General features: G+C 45.6%; 1 pseudogene; it reads left to right on the top strand.

The window, feature by feature from the left end:
• The first annotated feature begins 2,644 nt into the window (after positions 1-2,644).
• On the top strand, positions 2,645-6,117 carry LOC107109103 (annotated as a pseudogene).
• Positions 6,118-7,567: the final 1,450 nt, after the last annotated feature.

Here is a 7,567-nt window from a genome sequence, read left to right on the forward strand (position 1 = left end):
CAAGGAAGCAGCAGCCTGCCAGGCACATGGAAAACAATTGGGGGGATACATTTTGCCCCTTTTTTACCCCCTTATGGTATTCCCCCCCCCCTTTTTTTTTACAAAAATGCTTCTCATTTATGTTACATTTTAAAAGTGGGACATAACTACATATTCAAAACACCATCTGAGCAAACAGATATTAAGCAAGTTCATATGAACCAATTTTCTAGAACCCACATTGTGGGAAGTTAAATAATCTAATAAAGGAAACCAGTTTTCTACAAATTTGGTGTATATTTCCATTATGGGTGAGAGTGTGGCTAAACTGGGCCAGCAGCACCACTAAGGTGATCCTGCAGGGGCGGTGTCCCTGATGGATTAAAGTACCCTGCTCCTACACCTGACAGACACCTGCCTGTCTGGTGTTGGGGGGGAGTTACGTTTAAAGGCATCAGGGAGGCTGGGCCAACAGCACGGCTAAGGCAATCCTGCTGAGCATCTCACCTCCTCTCCTAGTAGGGGGAGGGGGAGGGGGAGGGGGAGGAGTATTAGTAGCCACTGTGGAGCCACTAAGTAGCCATTAGTAGCCACTAAGGTGTTACTGCTGGGGTGGGCTCCCTCGTGGCTTTAAGCACCCTGCAACCACCACTGCACCTGACAGACAACCGCCTGTTAAGTGTAGGAGGTGGGGAGAGTGTGTTGGAAGCCATCAGAGAGGCTGGGCCAGCAGCATTACTGCACCTCACAGGTGGTTGTTGACCATTCCTGATTTCCTCAACTGTCATTAGCTCTCTGCAGTCTCCTGTAACTTGTTTTTTTTAACCTCAGAACACTGAGCTCTGCAGCTGACCAATCAGAGAGTGGGGGGTGCAAGGAGGCAGCAGCCTGGCAACCACATAGGAATCAATTTTTATCTATGTTAGTGAGCACAGTGTCATAGATGCAACGAACATGAAGTTGAGCAAACATCAGAGGACGGCAGAAGACCGGAAGGCCTGGCATGATCTGGTCCATGGGGTCGCGAAGAGTCAGACTTGACTGTGCGACTGAAGAACAGAAAGTGAGCATCTATGTTATGGTAGGAGTGCTCTCCCCGAATTTCTTGTTTCTAGGTCCAGGTGTTTGATGCCTGGGCATTGATTTTATGGTGAGGGGACTTTCTTTTATATATATAGAAGATGGTTTAAACCAGAACCTTGATTTGTCTTGTTTTGTATAATAGTGCTGTTCACTATTGTATGAATATCTAGGAGTCTATGAATAGCATGGTGAAAAACAAGCTTCTTGATTTGTAACTGTAATATACAATGTTGACCTTCATTTAGTAATAGTGTGTGTAACTTTAAATGTTCTGAGATCACACAGCTGCAAGAAATTAATGGACCTGCTGTCCTTTTAAGATAGGGAATTGGGTGACTCAGTTGAGAACCTTTTGCCAATGCTGTTTAAACCAGAAGGCTTTGCTGCTCTTTAAGTTTGTGATTGGTTTCTCCTGTTTGAATTTACTTTCAGATTTGGGGTAAGTTTTAATATTTAAGATTCTTCTATAGGAGGTGATCCTTTTATAGAAGAGCCTCCAGTTGCTCATTAGTTTCTTGCAGCTTTGTGCTCCATTGTGAGATTGTTTTTTTCTGTGATTAGTTCCAGACTAAGAATGATAAGACAGTGGCTGTGATCAGATGAGCACTTTCTTCCATTGTTGTTGCTTCTCCCCAATGGATTTAAAGTGCTCATCCAGACAGCAACATCTGTCTTCCATCCCACAGTTGTCAGCCCTCTGTGCTCACCCCAGACTTTCCCAACACTGCAGAGAGTCCAGTATTTATGTATCCTACCAATTTCACAGTGCTCCTGTGGATGTGTGGTCACTCTTGCATGGTGAAGCCATTTGGGAAGTCAGATTGCTGACTTCCTGTTTTGCTGCCTTTTTTGTGTTACCAATGTGCGCATAAGCAGATGTGCACTTCAAGCAGTACTTGTGAGCAGTGTTCCCTCTAAGCTGAGTTAGTGTGAGCTAGCTCACAATTTTTTAGCCTCCAGCTCACATATTTTTGTCTTAGCTCAGGAAGGATGGCTCCAGAGCAAACGAATCTATGCAGTAGCCAAATCACTCACTCACAACTTTAATGCCAGTAACTCACAAAGTAGAATTTTTGCTCACAAGACTCCACAGCTTAGAGGAAGCATTGCTTGCGAGTTTTGTTGCCCCCTCCCCCCTGTCCGATTCATCTGAACCAGAGAGAGCTCCTTGCTCCCTTCTCAGGATAAGGCTTATCGCTTTCATTCTCTCCCCTTTGGCTTTCAAAAGCACAGTTTAAAAAAACTTACCCCATGCTGAACTACAGATCCCAGCAGCCTCCTCCAGCAATCCTCTTGGCCACCAGCTGCGACCATCCTGACACCCCTTCCCCTAAGTGCCTATGTACATGCCCAGAAGACAAATGATTAAGGAAAATTACCCCACCCCACTCTGTGGCTGCCACATCTGATCAATCAACCCTGAGGTGAACCCGGGGTAAGGCATGTTAAGGGGGGGATGTCTGATCAAATCTCTCAGTTTCAAAGAAACCCAGATAAATTAGTGGCAGCTCCAGAGTGCAGTAAGCTTGACGTCTGAATGCAGCCAGCATCTATTTATGGAGTTGATTCGACTTTAAGAAAGATGACCAGTGAAACAACTGAACCCTGGGCGCTCTTTGATCACAATTTTTTGTTTCTTAATCCATTTGAATACTGCATGATCTACTTTGCAATAAGCCTTATCACCCAGAGGAACATCCCCATGACCTGTCACTTAAGCACTTCAAACGGTGCTTACTTTGTTCTGATGGACAGGTACTTGAAGTGGTTCCTGTCTGATCCATGGGGTGTCCCATCACCTGCTCCAAGATCTCCTGCAATGCCTTTCATCTCCTATAGGATATATTCCACAAGCCTTCTGAAAAGGCATGTTGCTCATCAGCCTTCAGTGAATGCAGATCCTGCTTCCTAATGCAGAATGCAGATCCTTGCTTCAGATCTTTGTTGAAATGTGGCTTCATCATTACTCCCTGGACATGAAGCCAAAAATGCAGTCTCCTCACATCAAGGAGTTGTTTAAACCCACTGAGGAGCATGTGTCGCTGATCTAGCTGCTTGTGAAACACCTAAATGCTTTCAGCAACAGTGTGAAGCCAGAGCCAGTTTCTCCTTCAACTCAGTTTAAGAGGATTGTGATGCCCCAATTCGTTCAGCAGAAGTTCTACATCTTTCTGCAGCACTGCTTTGGCTACTGGCTTCTGGATGCCTCTTTTAGAGCTGTTTCAGAGATGTGGTTAAGCTATTTGCAGCCTTGGAGATATGCCCCTGAGAAACCAGTTTTGACTGCAGAATCTCAGTCTTGCAGTGTGTCAGAGGAATGGGCCGCCTTCATTCTGGAGAACCTGCTGATGTATACCAACCTCTTTGTTGGCTTCTTAAATCGAGCTCTTCACACAGATTTGGTCAGTCCCAAGGATGCCCTCATGGTGTTTAGAGTAGCCAAGGCCTTTTCTCAGCCCAAACTTGCTGAAATGATCCAGAAAGGAGAGCAGCTCTTTCTTGAAACAGACCTTGTTGTTCCTCCATGCCAACATTGTCTCTTTGTTAGCCCGTCTTTTGGAGGGAGCTTTCTGTCATCCCGAACTCCAGTCATTACAGATTTTTCATTTAAAGTGAAGAGTCATGAAACTTCCATGCTGGATCCCTTCCAGTCTGGCTTCCACCTAGGCCATGGGATGGAGACAGCACTGGTCACCCTCGCAGACAACCTCCGGAGGCATCTGGATCGGGGCGGGACAGCAGTGCTGTTGTTGTTGGACCTGTTGGCGGAGTTTGACACGGTCGACCATCAGTTACTCATCCACTGCTTCACCAACACTGGGATCCAGGGGCTTGCCTTGCAATGGCTTGTCTCCTTCCTCCAAGGTCGGGGACGAAGGATGGCTCTAGGGGATCAGACATCTTGGAGGCACCCACTGACCTGCGGGGTGCCTCAAGGGGCAGTGCTATCCCCGAAATTATTTAACATCTACATGTGCCCAGATTGCCCGGAGGCATAGGCTAGGGTGTCACCAATATGCAGATGACACCCAGCTATATCTGCTGTTGGGCGGTCAGTCCGACTCGACCCCAGAAGATCTGGACCAGGCACTTCAGGACGTGGTGGGCTGGCTTAGATTGAGCCGATTGAAATTGAATCTGAGGAAGACAGAGGTCCTGTGCCTGAGTCAGAGTGGAATGGGGGTAGGGATCCCATTACTGACCTTCTATGGGGCGCCATTGGTGCCAGCCACAAGGGTCAGGAGTTTGGGAGTGCTCCTGGATGCCGCCTTAACAATGGAGGCCCAGGTAACAGCCACTGCCAAGGCAGCCTTTTACTATCTCTGGCTGATCAGGCAGTTGGTTCCCTTCCTGAAACACAATGACCTGGCAACAGTGATCCATACTATGGTCACCTTGAGACTAGACTAGCAATGCTCGCTACACGGGGCTGCTCTTGTCCCAAATCCAGAAGCTGCAGCTGGTGCAAAATGCAGCAGTCAGGCTGTTGATGGGCCTCTCTATACGAGAGGAAATCTGGCCTGTGCTGAAGGCATTGCACTGGTTGCAAATAGCATACCGGATTCTTCTTCAAGGTGTTGGTTTTGACCTTTAAAGCCCTATACAGTTGGGGCCTGCCTACCCGAGGGACCGCCTTTCCCCACATGTTCCCCAGAGAGCACTGAGATCAGGGTCGCAAAACAGTCTGACTCTCCCTGGTCCAAAAGATGCCAGATTGGCATCAACCAGGGCTAGGGCCTTCTCAGTGGTGGCTCCACACTGGTGGAATGAGCTCCCGGAAGACATCAGGGCCCTGCGGGACTTTCTACAGTTCCGCAGGGCCTGTAAAATGGAGCTCTTCCACCAGGCTTTCAATTAGGAGCTGCCACTAACACATTGACAACATCTGAATTGCCAACAACTGAATTGTTAAGGCCCTTATGTTAATAGTAATAAGAACAGCTAATGATACTGGTATGGCCACATAGTACCATCATAAAATGGCCTTATGAAACGCTATCGCCATCTACATGCAACAGCACTTTATATATAAATTTGACTGTTTGTCTGAATTTTATACTATTGCATTGCTTAATGCATCTATGTTTTATTGTATTTATTGTACTGTATTTTAATTTGTTGTAAACTGCCCTGAGCCTGCCCATGCGGGGAGGGCGGAATATAAATCAAATATATATAAAAAGCTTGGAAGGGCAGGACTTCCAGTACAAGGAGATGTTTGGACCAGAAGTCAGGAATCTGGTGTTAGCCCAACTAATTGGTCAGGCCCAGCAGACAGCCAAATCCATATCAGACCACTCCACTGAGGCCACAGCTAGCCAGTCCTTCTTTTCTTGGTTCCAGTTTGACCCTTCTGATTTGAATGGCTCCTATACAGGCAATGACTTGGATGACATTGGACAAGACAGCATCAAGAAAACAGATGCATACTTGGAAAAGGCCCTGGAATACTTATATCAGATACTTCAGTTGAATGAAGCTCAGCTGAGTCAACCGATCCTGAATTAGGGAGCAGCCCAAGAAGATGAGAATGGAAAGAAGCAGCTTCGGGACTGCACTGAGAGTGAAGATGGATTGATTCTGACACCACTTGGCAGGTATCAGACCATCAATGGACTGCGCAGGTTTCCAGTAGAATATCAAGGAGATCCTGAGCTCCAGCCCATCAGAAGTTATGAAAATACCACTCTTGTGTGGCTGCTGTTTCAGCTGTCCTCCACAATCAACGGATGATTTGCAGGCTCAATGGAGACTCTCTGTACTAAGGAAGGCCTTCTTTGTGGCTTTTGCCGCTATAATCTTCGCAAGCCCTGCCTAGTAGAGGCCAGACACAGCCCCCTGAGCAAGCGGAATCTAGGACAGATTCGACAGCCAAGTCAGCCTGAGTTTCTGATGAGTTACAGGACTCTCCTTTCCTTGCTTCTGCTGTACTTCATTTCCTCATGGTTCTGCATTGGTCGGGTGACCTGTACTTTTCTACTTTTCATTGGATAACTTTTTTATGCAGTACTGGTGACTTTTTTCACTGAAAAGAGGAGGCCTTATCAATCATGATGGTTTACAAAATTGACTTCCTACCCACGCCCAGTGATAAGCCAACAAGGGTGGACTCTGTGGACAAATGGCTTTGGCAACTTTTGAAGCCTTAAAATATATATTTTAATCAAGTAAAACACTTGAAATCAGATGGCTGTACCTTCATGAGTGACAAACCTGTAGAATTTGTTAGTCACAACTTCCACTGAGTTTTGATGCGATCTCTTTTTGGAACTGTGCAGATGTTTTGCGTAAAGTTTACTTTGTCTACGTTGTGATCCAATAATTCTTTTTTCTATCCACATTGTGGCAATTACATGTACATTCATTCTGAATCAATTTTGCCATTTTCCTGACTTATAAATCCTTTATACAATCAATGGAATAAGTTATTGAATAAGAGGTTTTTGGATGTATTTCATTTGCATGTTTATCAGCCTATAGTCATGGTGTTTTGTCTCATTTTGCCCTTTAAAAAAACACAGGCAATTTTATAAAGAGAAGTGTATAGAAATATTTAGAAATATTGATTCCTGTAGCTTTCATGTATCCCTTGTGTGATTCCTATAACCTTCTGTATCTCTTGTGATGCTATAAGGTTTCATATTTCCCCCCCCTTTGGAATGTACCCCCTGCTGGTTTGATTTCCTCTCGAGGTTAGTTGCCTGACCATTTGCTCAATTGCCATGCCATATAACCACACATGTTTCACACTTCTGGTAGACCTACTGGCGCCTGGTTGTGCCTAGATGCCAGGAGTCACGTACCAACATAGAGGAGTGGTTAGTGTTTGGGGGTCACATTCTGCAGGTGTGGCCTTCAATACTACTGACCACTCAGGACACTTGGACACTCTCAGGCTCACTTCAATTGGTTCCTGGCCAGAGCCATTTGAAACCTGGGATTGCCCTTTATCAGGCTGAACATAAAGACATGAGCTCAGATTTTCTGCTTGCTGTTTTGTTCCTGTTATCTGCTGTCTGTGGACTTATTCTTGAAATGCTTTGTCTCTGCCATGTGGCTGGCGGCAGACAAAGGATTCTTGGGTGCAGCTCAACACATGGCTGCATACTGGCACAAAGATGAAACTTAACTGGACTTTATTCCCATGGACTATCTTGACTATCGACTACCCTGGTAACTATGAATATCTTTAATGTTTAGTAAGGGCCACAGAGCCATAAGATTTCTTGTTTTAATGTCTTTTCTGGTCTGATTGCTAAGTTCTGTGATAAATAAACCCTATCTGTTTATAACCTGTGTCTCAGTGATGTACCTTTGACTCCAAGGCTTTTCCTAGTGTCTGAGACTGCTTGTCCAATTGCTGCTACCTGACTAAGAATATTCTTGTATAAGTCCCAAAAGCCGGTCAAGAGTCTGAACCTTCTCTTGGACTGGAAGGGGACCATAGTGAAAGGTTCTGGTGGCTGTGTCTGTAAATCCAGAGAGACTACTTCTCTTGGGTTCT

This window comes from Gekko japonicus, unplaced genomic scaffold (genome assembly GCF_001447785.1).
Source record: "Gekko japonicus isolate JY-2015 unplaced genomic scaffold, Gekko_japonicus_V1.1 scaffold113, whole genome shotgun sequence".
In the NCBI taxonomy this organism is placed as follows: domain Eukaryota; kingdom Metazoa; phylum Chordata; class Lepidosauria; order Squamata; family Gekkonidae; genus Gekko; species Gekko japonicus.